Source organism: Trifolium pratense, linkage group LG1 (genome assembly GCF_020283565.1).
Source record: "Trifolium pratense cultivar HEN17-A07 linkage group LG1, ARS_RC_1.1, whole genome shotgun sequence".
Taxonomy (NCBI): Eukaryota; Viridiplantae; Streptophyta; class Magnoliopsida; order Fabales; family Fabaceae; genus Trifolium; species Trifolium pratense.
The window spans coordinates 46,653,110-46,670,400 of NC_060059.1; positions in this window are offsets into that span (position 1 = coordinate 46,653,110).

The following is a 17,291-nucleotide window of genomic DNA, read 5'->3' on the forward strand; positions in this document are numbered from 1 at the left end:
ATAAAGAAGGATATCAATGGTAAGTTCCTTGATAAAGAAGATGGTACCACATGCATTAGTCGTGTCTAGGTTGGCATGACATTGAATGTTTGGCATTAGTCGCATTTGATTAAATGTGCAATTATGTGTTATGTGTTATGTGAGTTCTTTGTGTGGTCCGAAACGACGCGAAACTATCTGGTTGTGTATTTGTGAGTATGTGTTATCTGGTGTGTTGCTTATGGAAGCATGTGTGTGAGTTAGTAATATGTGATAGGTTGAATATAGGTGCGTTTCTATATTCGTATGTATGTGATTATGTTTACTAACTCTCTACCTATTTGTTATGTGCTGGACCTTTGGGGGTTCAGGTATTCAGGTCGAGGTTTCGATCGAGCTTTAGCTGTAGATCGTTTTGGTGTGGAGCACTTTTGGTGAGGAGCTAGTGTAGGCTACCTCTGTATAGTTTTGTTAAGTTAGTTTGGTTGTGATGTATATTAGTGCTCTGGTATGTTGTAACATCGAGTCGGGGATCGTTTGTATTCTGTCGTATATCGATGCGAACATCTTAACTTATGTTTTATGTAAATGATTTATCTTTTGAACTATTTTGTTCATTGCTTTGAAAATCCTTTATGTTATGTTTTCCGCTGCGACGTTTCGTGTCGTGTGCACGATCGTTTTTGAAAATGTTTTTCCGTAGCGCTCCGGCTACTTATCTTTAAAAAGTTTTTAAGATCACGTTTTTAAGGGTAGTTAGTTCGGGGTGTTACAAAGTTCGCTTATAGAGATGTCGTAAAATAAATTATAACCTTTAACTTCTAAACTTTTGCATAGGTCATATACATTCAAATTATTTCTAATGTAGTTGAGACATACATATTTTTTTTTTACAAAACATACCAAATCCGTGGTTTAAATAGAAGGAAAACTTCCGATCAAATTGACGTGCTCCACAATCATCACACTGCAATGACCACATTTATTCCATAAAGCAATCTTTAAACTTCAGTCCTTAAAAAGGTGAAAAATGGATATTGAAAATAGAATAACATTCATATATATACTTAAAAAGATAAAGATATATAGTGGCTGACTTACTTGTTGAGAATATATATAGACATAATTTGCTAAAATGTCTATACACATACAAAATAATTTAAATACAAAAAATGAGAGAGCATGACTAAACAAAAAGTATGTGATACATGTGAATAGATATTAGTTATATAAGGTCCATGGTTACATTGAGAAGCATTCCAACGGTCATAAGATTTAATTGTAATGAATGTTTAATTATCATTGCATTATATTTTTACAAATTAACTATGCAAAGGTTAATTTATAGCATAAGAAATTAGAACTTTTTATGCAAAAACCACAATAAAACATGGAGTTTTATTCTTTTCATTTTAGTGTGTCGTTTCTTTTGCAGATAATCAAAAGTCACACTATTAATTGGTGTTTCCAATTATTTGCAATTAAGCATAAAATAAATCTCATAACCGATTTCAATTATTTTTTCTTCTATGGACTAATAATAGACATATTGTTCTCGTATTTATCAATTATCTTTTGTAAAAAGTCTGGTATCAAATATAAAATTATATTCATAGTTATACAATAACTTTAGTAAAATTACATATTATTAATTTTTTTTTCCTAAGGAAGATTTTTTTTTTTGTTTATCAGAGAAGTTTTTAGTAAAGTTGGACGCAAAAATGTCAATATGGCGCAATTCAGTTTTTTCTCAATTACATTATATAAGAATACATAATTGTTTGTTGATATATCTTCTTGTGAGAATTTCATTTTAGAATTCCAACAATCATGAGAATTTGATGGTCATAGTATCATTTATGTCTCTCTCTAAACCATAACCGAGATATAAATTTGTAGGTCTTATAATATTAGTTGGTCACTTTTAATTAAATTTTTCATTTTTCATTATTGATATATTCTTTTGTAAGAAATTCTCTTAGAGGTGCCACATCATCACAAAGAAGGCCTAAGAGCAATTCAAGCTTCCTTTTAATAGTAAAAGAAGATGTTATATCAATTTTCAAGATATAATTTGGCCGATCAATATAATAGATATCCAACCATAAAAATTATGGATTAACATATATGAAGAATATGAAATACAAAATGGATAAATAATAAAAGGGTGAAACTGAATATACAATAGATAATAAGATATTCTTATATGAGTGACCATTTGTTTTACAAATTTCTCAATAGATATTTTGGTCAATATTCTGCCATAGAAATCAATAAATTAGTGAAGGCATACATGAAAAGTAAGAAAAGAACATAAGACATTATTAAAAGTTGAAGAATACGTACCCAAAAGTTATTTTGGAGAAAGTAAATGATGACTCAAACAAAAAATCTATAAATTAGTAAATACATTTTTCTTCCTCTGGTTCTATCACATGGATCTGGAGTAAGTAGACTAAAATAATATAATCGTTCTATGTTCTCGATAACAAATGAATAACCAATATCAATAAATAAATGAGAAAAATAAGATTGTTTACTTACAATCATTGTTATGCTAAAAAAAATATTTTAAAGATAACTTTTAAATGAACAATATAATTTGATAAGAGTAATTGAGAATATCGACCTTTTCATCCATTAACATTCTATTTGTAGTGAAAAATTATTTCTTTCAACTTACAAATGAAGAACAAAAACTAAACATTAGTACAAATGAATATTGTTGGATATCAATACATAGCACCATGGTAGAAATACGCTCAAAGATTGAGTGAAAATGTCAAATATTAAGATTTAGAAATGAGTAGAAAAAGAATGTGGGGTGGTGGTTATAAAGAGTGAGAGTGAACCTATTAGTCACTAAACTTTCTCATTTTATAAGTTATATTTGGAGGAATGTAAAAGGATGCATACAATTATGATGATTTTTTTTGGTTACTCATACAATTATGATGATGCTAATTTAGTTTTTTTTTAGATTTAATTTAATAAGTTAAAAGAAATAAGTAAAAGATTTTAATAGAGATTAGAAACATTTTCTTAGAGTGACACATCATCAAAATGCTTGCCTATGAGCAACTCAACCTTCCTTTTACTAGTAAAAGATAAAAGAAAGTTATATTTGGAGGAATGTAAAAGGATGCATACAATTATGATGATTTTTTTTGGATACTCATACAATTATGATGATGCTAATTTAGTTTTTTTTAGATTTAATTTAATAAGTTAAAAGAAATAAGTAAAAGATTTTAATAGAGATTAGAAACATTTTCTTAGAGTGACACATCATCAAAATGCTTGCCTATGAGCAACTCAACTTTCCTTTTACTAGTAAAAGATTATTTCATCTCTATACTTTTCATATTCTACATTTATAAACTTATGACTTTTTAATATACACTCACTCAAACCTTTCCTTAGCCTTTACTTTTTTTGGCGAATATAATAACTTTTGCTTACTATATTATAATAAGAAGAATACAAAAATACACACTAATTAACTTTGTAACTCTCGGTAATATATTTTTTATCTCTTAAGTCACCATTCAATTTTCATCCACTTGAACTCTTCTACCAATATTTTAATATATACTCCCCCCGTCCCAAATTATAAGGGAAAAAAGCTCATTTTTTGTCCCAAATTATAATAGAAAAAATCATTTTCAAGAATGTTTTTTTTCTTATTTTCATAAAATTAAATGCAAATTGCATTTAATTTCTTCTCTCTCTCATTTTCTCAATAAACAACAACCAATAAAAATTATTTTTACATCTTCCTATGCAACTTATTTCATGGAAAGAATAATGCTAGCAACACACCCTTTAACAAACACACTACAACACACTCTCTTTTATTGGTTGAAATTCACATGGGTCCCATAAAAAAATATGGACCCATATAACTTTTATGGAACCCATATAAATTTTAACCAATAGAAGAGAGTGTGTTAGAATGTGTTTGTTAAAGAGTGTGATTTTTACTTTTTCTTATGTTTTACTTCATGGAAAACCCACATTTAATTTCTTCATGGAAAACCCACAAAAATATACTTCAAATTCTCATGTTTTACTTTTTCTTAATAAGTGTGATTTTTTTATTTTCCCTTATAATTTGGGACGGAGGGAGTAGGTTACAATTGTTTTAATTTGTATCATATTCATATTTTCCTAACTAACCATTACGAATGTTAGAAACAAATATTTTCATTCCCGGATGCTCAATCATGTGCTTAACAAGATTACTATTTGTTTTTTCGGTTGAATGTGAGAATAGTTTTTTTTTTTTCATATCTTATATGTGCAATTTCTCTTTCAATTATCTTGCCTCTTCATCTTTTGTGCATAGGTATACATACTTATGTTATTTTCTAAAACCAAGATTTGTTGTAGTTATTTGATTTTTTGCAAAAAATTAACTTTTTGCATAACAAATAAAATTAAGAGAATTTGACATTTTTTGTTTGTTGCAGATCATACATTCAACTTTTGTGTTGCAGATCATACATTCAACTTTTGTGTTGCAGATCATTTATAGGTTTAGTTAAGTGCTACTGTATATGTGTATTCATATTCTATTATGATGCAGATTAAATAATATATACTTTATTTTTAATTGAATTATGTAATAGTTGTTTTACTTTACTTTACTTTCCTTTATTTTTTTATTTGTTCATTTTTTTCATTTTTTTCATTGATATACTTATTTTTATAATTTTTGATTTTAGGCTTTGGGTCATCATCTCTTACTCAAAATTAAGAACTGAATTGTGAGGTTGATGCTGTTCACATATGTCCCTTTGGAATATTTTTAAAAGGTATGTACCCTTTAATTTTATTTGTTTTATTTGAGTTTTTTCTAATTCTGTCACTATTTATATGCCAATTGTGTGACTTAGATTTTGCCACATCTCTTTTCATCCAATCCTTTGTGTGTTTTGAAATAGATTTATATGTTGTGCGGATATATATATATATATATATATATATATATATATATATATATATATATATATACTATTACTCCTATATATAAAAATCTTAGATAGTTATTCTGTTACTCATGTAAATCATAATCCTTAAACCAATAATATTTCTTCATTTAACCACATGAGTCACTTACAATGCTACATCACTTCTCCTTATAAAATAAATCTTTTGAATATCGGATTCTCTATTTTATTATTATTATAATTATAATTATAATTATTATTATTATTATTATTTGGATAATATTTAATGTTTCAGTTTTATGCAATTGTAAAATAAAAACAATCGCATCACACCCGTGCATCGCACGGGTAAGGGTCTAGTATATTATAATAACACACTAGTAACACAAACCCTAAAAAACTAAAATAGATGCACAACCGCCTCCCCCTATTCTCTCTTCACTTCTGTGTTTTTTTTTTTGCTTCAAGGGGAAACATATTACTGGTTTTTGATTTATTCATGTTATGTCATTGTTATTGTTTTATTGTCTCTTGTGTACCTCTCATTTCTTCTTCTTCTTCATCATTCCTTGTGTTCCATAAATAAACTTCCCTCTTTGTTCATGAAAAACTTGAAAGAAAATGGAAAAGTTAATGGTACATTTTTTTTACACAGAAAAAGTTAATACTTAATAACAATGGAAAAAATGAAAAAAAGTAAGCATTTGTTTGAAACTGAAATTTAAAAAAAAAAAAAAAACATAGAAAATGTTTCACTTCCATGTTTAACGTTTCTAGTGAAAAGAAAAATGAAAACAGAAAAAGAAAAAAAATGAAAAATTCGTTTTTTTAAAAATGAGTGAGAACCGACCGGTTTTCCAGAACCGTGACCGGTTCACCGGTTTCTACGGTTCCCACCGGTTCACTCCGGTTTATAACGGTTTTTTACCGGTTTTACGGACTACCGGTTTTGGCTTTTCTTCCGGACCGGTGTTGTGTCCGGTTAACGGTCGAACCGCCGGTCCGGTCCGGTTATTAAAACATTGCTAAATACCGAGTCTTCAAGAAAAAAAATTTACATCGTCACTTGTGTTACGACACTAACCTTAACGGTGGCAGTAGCCTATTTTTTTCCGAGATTATTTTTGTCTTCACTGTTAAATATGTTTGGATCTCAACCCTAAAAGCTAGCTCATATGGTGATATTGTCCTCACATATATTTATACACTCAATACTGAAGTAGCAAAGTTTTTCACAAGAAAGGGGGGATTGAATTGTGAACCTATTAAAATTTACCTTTTAAAAATATAACTCAACAGAAAGCGTTAGAATGATCTCAGAATGATCTGGTTAGCAGTAAAACAAATTCAAAGTGAATTGTGTGCTTAGTGTTTGCAGAAATAAAAGATAAGGGAAGAGAGAATCAACACACAACAATTATACTGGTTCACCCCCTAATAGTATGGGTTACGTCCAATCCCTCACGCTCCGTGAGTATCCACTATAATCTTGAGATACTAGTAATCTCAAATTACAAACCTCCTTGATCTAAACCAAGATCAATAACCTTAAGCCCTACAAGCTTAATATCTACCTCAGTCCTACAAACTAAGGTGTCACTCAATCAATAGTTACGTATTGATTTGAGCCAAACTTTTACAATGAATTGTTCGGATCACAAGTTTTCAAATGAAGAGAAAATCAAGTTGAGAAGCTAATAGAAGAATACACTCAGTTCACTCAATGATATACTGATCCAAGTATGTGATGTTAGAGAGCTGGAGTGAGAGTGGAAGAATTTAATGATTTGGTCGAAAAAGACAAGTGTAGATGTTGAAATTTGTAGTTGAAACTCTTGAATCTTCAAAGCACCCAAGTGTGCTATTTATAGATGTTGTTTGTCCTTTGTTCCATGGTCTCCAAGCAGGTTGGAGTGTTGCCAAAGACTAGCCGTTAGTCCTTTAAAAGATCAGATCAAATGTTATTCAAATAATATTTGATGAGAGAGAAGATGCTTCTTGAGAACATTCTTAGAATGATGATGTCATGAGGAGCGTGAGGTTGAGCATCTTTGAGCTGTATGAACTTGTTCTCCAAGAACAAGCACTTTTGAAGCCTTGGAAGATCAATTACAACAGCTGGATACAGATGGAGAGAATCTTTTGATCAAGAGCAGAAAGTCTGCTTGATTCTAGAACGTTCTTAGATCATTCTCCCAGAGTATTTTCTGATTCTTGGCCTAGATCAAATAGAGAGATGTGCATTGCTTGTTTTGATTTCGTGGGCCTCAAGATATTCCCAGAGTATTTTCTTCAATAAAGTCTTTTGCAAAAGTGCTTATTTGTCTCTTGTTCAGATGATATCAATTAAGTGCTTATTGTTGATGTATAGCTTTGCACGTGAGAAAAAGTGCAGACTGGAGAATGTTCTCTGATCATTCTAATAAATTTGCAGTTTTCAATCAATTTAAGTGTAGTGATATATAATGAATGAGCTTTTGTTCCTGTCTATATTAATCACTCAAGAGCACTTGTTAGATCACAAAAAGATCATAATTCACTTAAAATATAATTAAAATGTTTGTTATCTTTAAAACATCAAATTAGGATTTTGCCTCAACTATCTCCCCCTTTTTGATGATGACAAACTTTCTTGAATTAGATTTTAATTAAGATTCTGATTTAATCAAATAAGTAATAATACTTGTGATTAATTATCAAAGCTCCCCCTCAATTTAAGCATTCATTATCAAAAGCGATAAATTTAAAAAAATGCAAAAGAGAGAAATTAAGGACAAATCAATTTGAATCAAACATAAATTCTTTAATCATTTAGACTCGGCAAGAGTGATACAATCAGTTGCATAGCCCAAGATTAAAGATAAAAGATTCAAAAAAGTCCTAGTTTAGAAAATAAAATACATAATAGAAGTTCTTCTAAGCATCTCAAAAGAAAAGAACTTCCCAAAATATTTAGTCTCTAAACAAGATGGATAAAGATTTTCAGCATGGTTATTTAGCATAGATATTAGCATAACCTAATTAGCTCCCCCTTAATTTCCTAATTCATTCTCCCCCTTTGTTAGCATCGAAAAAGGGTAGGTGGAAAAGCAACGGATTACTCAGACACGGTGGGGCTTGAGTCATCAGAGGAGTTGGAATTATCAGGTTTGGGAAAATCAAAAGCTTGTGGGGCATGGTTAACAGGTGGTGGAAAGATTTTCAGAGAAGGGCACAGATGATATATCATCCAATCTCTCATGATTTGGGTTTCAAACATTAGGTACAGAAGCATATCATTCTGATTGCTTAAACCTCCAAACAGCTTAAGCATGTTTTTGCGAAGCTTGCCAACATCCTTTTCAACTTTTGACCTTTTGGAAGGTCTGGGAACACTCTCAGAACCCTTTGCAATTCCTTTTTCCATTATTCCAAACACATTTTGTTGAGCAGAGGAACAAAAGGAATCAATAGTACCAAAAGAGGTAGGTAGAGAGGGCATGGTTCCATCAGAAAAGATGGGTGCAGACATAGTAAACTCAGGGTTTAAAAACTGTTGCACATGATCAGCACTAAAGAAGGTTTCCATACTTTCTTGAGATGAGTTCATAACAGGTGAGAATAATGAAGTGTTCACGGGAGTTGTTGTGGAGTAAAAACCTTGAAGAGACTTACCAGCTCTTTGCTCAGCAGCACATAAATTATCCTTAAGTTGAGGATCAAAATGGAGAGCGATTTCAAGAGATGAAGGAATTGTATTACTTTTATTTCCTTCGCTGCTAGGTACTTTCAGCATGTTCTTAGATTGTTCCAACATTGATTTAACAAGAAAATTCCAATTTTCTTGAATCTCAAATTCTTGCCTCTTTCTCTTAGATCCAACATCAGTATCAGTAGTGTCTTCTTCATCATCCAATTTCATATAAAAAATGTCTTTGGAAGAAAATGAATGACATTCATTCTCAGAGCATTCTTTCTTCAGATTAACCCTATGGCGACGAAAGATCTTGGTTAAGAACATTCCATATGGGATAATAGCTCTATTGGTTCCAGATTGAACGGTTTTGATCATGTGTTGGATGATAACATAGGGTAAGTTCAGCTTGATCTTCTTGGACAAATGGTAGAGAACCATATAGTCATTGTCCGTTACCTTTTCCATGCTTCCAAGCCTAGGAAAGATACAATATTGACAAATATTGTGCAATATCCTGTATTCTTTCTTCAACAAGGATGTCTTAGGATCTTCCATTTGCTGACCTTTCTTTGTAAACAACTCAAGAATGAGTTCATCCTTTTTGACATTTAAAGCTTTATACCATGTTGGTCCATAAACCATGGTGCCTTCACAAGGAATTCTTAAGATCTTAGCAATAACTTCAGGTGTTAAATTGATCTCTTCTCCTTTTACATAAGAGACAATTAGACTTTTCTCAGCATAGGTTGCAGCATTTAAGTAAAAAGATTGAGCTACATGGGGAAAGGTAATTTCTTTCATTCGAAAGATCTCAATCCATCCTTGAGGATCCAGATATTTGTAAAGATTTATTCCTCTAGCATAGAGACTTTCCAACTGAAAGAATCTTGACTCAGCAACGGGCTTCACCTTCCAAGTTTCTTCAAGATGGTAGAACTAAAGAGTGTCTTATCTCATTTTTCTTATATTCTAGGTCTTTGAGAAAAATGGTGTTAGCCTTGCCTTTGTCCAGTTTTTTCTTTTTCATGGAGGTAGACGAAGTGGATAGGAATGCAGTTTTGGTTTTAGAGGTTGTCTTGGTTTTGGCAGCAGAAGTTTTAGTGAGACTTTTGAGAGTGTTCTCAGAATCAGAGTGATGAACAGTAGTGTTAAGAGTAGTATCAAAACTAGATAAAGCACGAGAAAATTTTCTTGCTTTGGTTCTATCCACAGACTTAGTTCGCTTTGGTTGGGTTAGAATGGGAGGAGTTAAGGCTGTACTAGGAACAACAATGGTTGAGATAGGAGTGATTAAATCAATGGATCTAATGTCTTCAGGTTTGGTAAAAATGTTTAGATCAATCTGAGAAATTTCAGAGAGGTTTTGACTTAAAGTAGTGTTTGTTTGAGATTCTTCAACAAAATCAGATGTGGTTTGTGTAAGATTCACAATGCTTTGGTCAGGAGGTGATGAAACAAGATCTAAAACAAGGTTAGGAGATTTTGGTGGAGATGAAAGAGAGACATTTTGGTTAGGAGGAGGATTTTGGTTTGAAAAGTTGGTTCTAGCCATTTTTAGAAATGAAATGGTTTAAGAGAGATGAAGGTTGAAGTCGAGTGGTGAGAGATAAAATAGGAGTAGAAGACTTGGAGAGGAGGAAAAATGGTAGAGTAGGTGTACTTGTGAATAGTGATTTGTGTACTATCTTAATGTTAAAAAAGAGCTAAAGAGGGGAGGGAGATTATGCGTTGTTGAGTTAGGAGAGGTCAAGGGAAAAGCTAATCATGTCTACTTACATCTATGTAAAATGATTTTAAAGCTTTAAACAAAGTTGGAAGCAACGATAAAACCTCATAGAACACATGTTCAAACAGAACGTTCTGAGAGCGTTCTAACATTTTGCCTTAACAATTTTGGTTAGGATTTTTTATGATTTTTAACTTTTCTTTGATAAAATTGAAACGTTCATCAACCAAAGGTTTAGTAAAAATATCAGCTAACTGATTTTCAGTCTCAACAAATATTAGTTCAACATCTTTTTTGCTAACATGATCACGAATAAAATGATGCTTAATTTCAATATGTTTTGATCTTGAATGCTGAATGGGGTTCTTAGATAAATTAATAGCACTAGTATTATCACAAAAAATATTGATATTTGTGTACCTTAGTGAGAAGTCTTCAAGTTGGTTTTTGATCCATATCACTTGAGAGCAACAATTTGCAACAGACACATATTCTGCTTCAGTTGTTGAGAGTGCTATGGTATTTTGCTTTCTACAGCTCCAACTTATGAGAGCTTCACCAAGAAATTGACATGAACCACTTGTGCTTTTTCTTTCAAGTTTATCACCAGCATAATCAGCATCACAAAAGGCTTTGAGATAAAAATGTGTTCCTTTCTTGTACCACAAGCCAATATCTGGTGTGCCAACCAAATATCTAAAAATTCTTTTAACTGCAATGAGATGAGATTCTTTTGGAGAGGTTTGAAACCTTGCACAAAGACCAACAGAGAACACAATATCTGGTCTGCTTGCAGTTAGATATAAAAGTGATCCAATCATTCCTCTATATTCTTTCTCAAAAACATCTTTTCCTTTCTCATCTTTATCTAGACTTGATGAGGGATGCATTGGTGTAGGCATGATCTTAGATTCATTCATCTTATATTTCTTGAGAAGATCTTTGATGTATTTTTCTTGACTAATAAAAATGCCATCCTCATGTTGCTTGATTTGCAAGCCAAGGAAGAAACTAAGTTCTCCCATCATGCTCATTTCAAATTCACTTTGCATAAGATTAGAAAATCCTTCACACAATTTTTCATTAGTAGCACCAAATATAATATCATCAACATATACTTGTACTATGAGCAAATCATCTTTATCAGTTTTTATAAAAAGTGTTGTATCAATTTTTCCTCTAGAAAAACCATTTTCAAGTAAGAAAGTGCTTAGTCTTTCATACCATGCTCTTGGAGCTTGTTTAAGTCCATAAAGAGCTTTGGTGAGTTTGAAAACATGATTAGGTTTATGTTGATCAACAAAACCAGGTGGTTGATGTACATAAACTTCTTCATTTAAAAAGCCATTTAAAAAGGCACTTTTCACATCCATTTGAAAAAGTTTAAAACATTTATGAGATGCATATGCAAGAAGTATTCTAATTGCTTCTAACCTGGCCACAGGAGCAAAGGTTTCATCATAATCAATACCTTCTTGTTGATTGTACCCTTGTGCTACAAGTCTGGCCTTATTACGAGTTACTTTACCATTTTCGTCCAATTTGTTTCTGAACACCCATCTAGTACCAATGATTGAATGATCTTGTGGAGCTGGAACAAGTTCCCAAACTTCATTCTTCTCAAATTGTAAGAGTTCTTCTTTCATAGCTTCTACCCAAGATTCATCAACAATAGCTTCATCAATATTTCTTGGTTCAATTTGAGAGATCATTGCCAGATTGTTCTCAGTGTTCTGAAGACCTCTTCTAGTCTTAATTCCATCTTCAGTATTTCCAATGATTAATTCTTGAGGATGATAATTGACCATCTTCCAAGTTTTTGGAGGAACTTGAGGAGTAGATTCTGGTTCAGTATCATGGTCTTTTGATCCATTTGGTATATCCTCTTCTTCATCAATTATCGTAGAAGTAGGTTGTTCTTCAAATTCATCAAACTTAACATGCATACTCTCTTCAAAGGTTTGTGTTCTTAAATTATAAATTTTGTAAGCCTTTGATGTTGTAGAGTATCCTAAGAATATTCCTTTGTCTGCTTTTGAGTCAAACTTACCCAAGTTGTCTTTGATATTCAAGATATAACAATAACAACCAAAGATATGAAAATAAGAGATATTTGGTTTTCTATCTTTCCAAAGTTCATAAGGGGTTTTGTTTAAAAACTTTCTTATGGTGACTCTATTTAAAATATAGCAAGCAGTATTTATTGCTTCAGCCCAAAAATATTTTTCAACATTTGATTCATTAATCATTGTTCTTGCCATCTCTTGTAAGGTTCTATTTTTCCTTTCAACAACCCATTTTGTTGTGGAGTTTTTGGACAAGAAAAATTATGAGAATACCATTATTATCAAAGAATGATTCAAAAAGGGAATTTTCAAATTCTCCTCCATGATCACTTCTTATAGAGATGATACTAGTACCTTTCTCATTTTGAACCCTTAGACAAAAAGTTTTGAAAGTTTCAAAAGAGTCATCTTTATGTTTTAGAAAAAGTACCCAAGTGAACCTTGAAAAATCATCAACAATGACAAAACCATAATTCTTACCACCAAGACTTGTAGTTTTGACAGGGCCAAATAAATCTATATGAAGCAATTCAAGAGGTCTTTTGGTTGAAACAAATTCTTTTGGTTTAAAACTACTTTTGACTTGTTTTCCTCTTGTGCATGATTCACATATTTTATCTATGTCAAAACTTATCTTGGGTAATCCTCTTACTAGATCAAGCTTAGAAAGTTTTGAGATTGTTTTCATGCTTACATGTCCAGCCCTTTTGTGCCAAATCCATTTATCTTTTTCAAGAGAAACAAAACAAGATTCGGCTGGAATTTCATCTAAGTATAAAACATAAACATTCTTTCTTCTTGATCCATTAAAAAGAATTTTACCAGATTGCTTAATTTCACAAGTGTGAGGTTTAAAGATAACTTCATAACCATTGTCACATAGTTGACTAATGCTTATTATATTAGGTTATGTTCAAGTTCTTCCACATAATGAATATTTTCAATCTTAGCTGAATCAACCTTACCTATAATACCTTTACCTTTGATGCTAGCTTGTTCATTGTTACCAAAGGTTACTGATCCTCCATCTTTCTCTTCAAACGAGAGAAAGCTTTGTCTGTCTCCGGTCATATGCCTTGAGCAACCACTGTCCAAGTACCATGGCTTTTTCTTCTTTGCTAGATGACATTCCTACATTTGAATTTAATAAGTTCTTAGGTACCCATATGGAGGTGGGTCCTTGTAGGTTAGCATTTCCAATCTTATAAGATGTCTTTTTATATTGATAAGATGATCTCTTTGAAGGAAAATCGTGTTTAAAACAGAGTATAAAACGCAGCGGAATTTTAAATTTTTCCTTCGATGGATCCTTGCGAATGGGCATGATCAGGGTTAAATGTTATACCTTTGATGAACTGAAATAGCAAACTCTTTGCTTCTATTCGTTGATCACAAGCACCACACGACAGCAGCACCTCTAGCTAGTCCACACGAACAAGTCTTCAACATTCAGTGCTAGCTGCTACAAGATGAAGGCTTAGGAAGTGTGGTTAGGGTTTCAGAGCTTTAGGGTTTCTCTGAAAAAAACGAATTGTGAAAAGCAAGCACTCACTGAACTACACAAGCTTCTTATTTATAGAGTTTCTTGTGTGGTCAGTTGGGCCAAACGGTGTTTGGTCTTCTTAAGCCCAAAACCGTTTTTCACTAATCGCACCCTCAAAATAAGTCAAAGCTTTAGGGGTAGGTTTGGGTTTGGCAACTTCCTTGCCCTTCCCTTTGCCTCCCTTCCCTTTGTTGCCCTTCCCTTTGTTTCCATTGCCAATCATAAGAACATGGTTGGACTTTCCTTTTGTTTTCATGTTCTGCTCAGCTTGCCTCAACATGCCTAGTAGTTGTGGCAGAGTCTTCTCCATGTCCGACATGGTGAAGTTCAGAACAAACTGATTAAAACTCTCCGGCAACGATTGCAGGATCAGATCAGTTGCAAGCTCATTTCCAAGTGGAAATCCCAATTTTTCTAAGTTCCCCACGTACCCAATCATCTTGAGCACATGTGGACTTACTAGAGATCCCTCAGATAGCTTGGCTGAAAACAGGGCTTTGGAAACCTCAAACCTCTCAATCCTGGCTTGCTCTTGGTAGAGCGTCTTCAAGTGTTCGATCATTGTTGCGATAACTCTGCAAGTGCACAGGTATATCGTGTAGTTATAAAAGATTATCGATCCCACAGGGACTATTTGTTAATATTTCGCTTATGTTTTTAATATATCGTAAGGTTAAGGCTAGATATTAATTAAAGAAGGCGTTTTAGATAATTAATTAAACTGTATTGAATAAAATATTATTAAACTAACCGGAATGTAAATTAAGTTGCTTCAATGGATTCGGTAATTAAACTGTGTTTTGAAATAATGTTACCTTTTTAATAAACTGAAATTGATTAAAAGATACGCGTCTCACACTCTCGCGCTATTGAGTAATATCGTATAGTTATAAAATAAATGTTTCACTTTCGCTATCGCACTTACTTATAAAAAATACTTTTTGAAAATCAATTCGATTTAATTAAAAAGATCTAGTTTTCTCAAAACAACATTAGTTTAAAAATATAGTCTCACGCCGTCGCGCTATTGAACTAATACTATATTATATAAATGAATGCTTCACTCTCGCTCTCACATTTATTTATAAAATACTTTTTGAAAACTAATATAGTTTAATTAATTTTAAAGAGCTGTCGCGGTGTTTAAAATTAATGTTCAGTTTTTACTATCCGGTACAAATCTCACACTTTCGCGCTATTAATTTATACCTTAGTTAATTTTCACTCTCGTGCAAAATCTTTAATTTAATTATTAAAAACTGAACAGAAAACTAGATTAAAAACGTAAGTCACAGATTAATTACCAAATCCAGATTAGCTTCCTAATTCACATTCCAGTTAAATAGATTTAGCTACGCATGATTTTATTTGACAAGATACTGATTAAATAATTCTTAGTTAAACGAAACATTTAAACAGAGTAACCGTAAATCAAACAGAGCATACGAATATCAAACTGGAATATAATAATATTGAAACTGACTAAAATAAAAGTACTGTTATTAAAACTTACAAATACTAGTGAAACTAGTACAGGTACACCGGAACAAAGGAAATCAAAGACTGATTGAAACTGGAACTGGAAGTGTAAGCAGCAACACCACACCTTTTTGCTCCGTAAACTAAAACACTTAACAACTAAAATTTTAAACTGAATTTTTCTCTTAAGTCTGCGTGGAATAATGTGTGAAAAACACTGACTGGTGTTCTCTATTTATAGTCTTTATGAGATACAAATATCTCCTTCGAATCCGTTGTTCCGTTATAAGAAACGTGCATATCTTAGTTGCTTCCACCGAAATCTGAGGAACGCCGAAATCTGAGGAGCAGTTGAGGATAAAGCCGTGTGAAACGTGCCCGTGAAAGTAGGAAGGAGACACTACGTGGCGGGTGCCATAAAGCACATGGCGGGCGCCATGTGTGCAAAGCCTGTGGCGGGTGCCACAAGGCACATGGCCGGCGCCATGTCTTATGGGTGTGGCGAGTGCCACAAGCATGGCCAACGCCATGTGTTGTTGTGTGGACCACATATGCCTGGCACATGCCAAGTGCATGTGGGCTTGGCTTGTTCGTCCAACTTATTTTGGGCTTCTCTTCCATCTGATCCAATGTCTTTTTTTTATCCACTTTGACATTAATTTTGTGACCTTTTTTATTTCGAGAAGTTCCGGAAATACCTGTAATACACAATAAAAAAATGATAATAATACTACTAAAATGCAAAGAAAATAATAAAATATTAAACTAATATTATAAAATAAATACTATATTTTTCAGTGTTATCAAATTCCCCTAAACTTGAACCATTGCTTGTCCTCAAGCAAAAAGATATATCATTTAGTGATAGAGAAAACATGACATAAGACGTCCCTTTAGTCACCTATTTGAATCTTGACCAAATAAAACAAGTAAGTTCATTCATCACACTAAAGATATCATAAAAACACAAATCATATACGATCATGAATTTCTTCCTTATATAGATCGTTCCGAACTATTTTGCCAATCCCGAACTTAACTTTAATCTCATCTTTCTTCATCCTTTTTAAACCTTTGGTAATCACATTAAGCCCGTTATCTATTCACACACACATGGTAGTGAGTCTGTTAGTGATTATGATCCGATTCTTTTTCATATTATTTATTGCCCTTTTTGACATAGGATAGCTTTATATCTTAGAGGTGCTTCGCAGTTGGGCTAAATGACCGGGTGAGGGTCACCTGACTTAGAATGCGTAGTCCCCCTTTTCAGATTTATACTACCTTTGTTATTATTTATCATCATCATTTTTTTTTTTTCGAAATCATTCACTTATATTCGTCGACTCTACCACTTAGATAGTGATCTTAGATGGTGCCGACTACCTAGTGGTTTACTCAAGGTTTAGTAAAGTCAAGAAATTTAAGCTCGGGTAAGGCAAATATCAAAATTGATCTACATAATTAAGAAATTTATGGTGTTAAAATGATATAGCTAGTATGAAAATATGCTCACAACTTAATTTTGTCAGTGACTTTTGGAAAATCAAAATTGTATTGCTTCTCAAAATTTTTGTTATGGCTCAAGATTTTGGAAAAGATTTAAAATAACCCGAAAAAATTTATTTGCAAAAAGGGAAATTAGACTAAAATAGAATTAGACTGAAAAGTAGAAAATAAAAACAGTAAAGTCCTCCCCTAAACTTAAATCCAACATTGTCCCCAATGTTATGACTTAAAAGAAGGAGAGGAACGTGAAACCTGGGATTATTATCAAGTCACGGTGGAGGTTGTTGGTATCTTTGAAAGTTGTCAAACTGCATCCTTAATTCGCTTATGCCATAAATGACGCGATCAAGTTGTTGTTGAC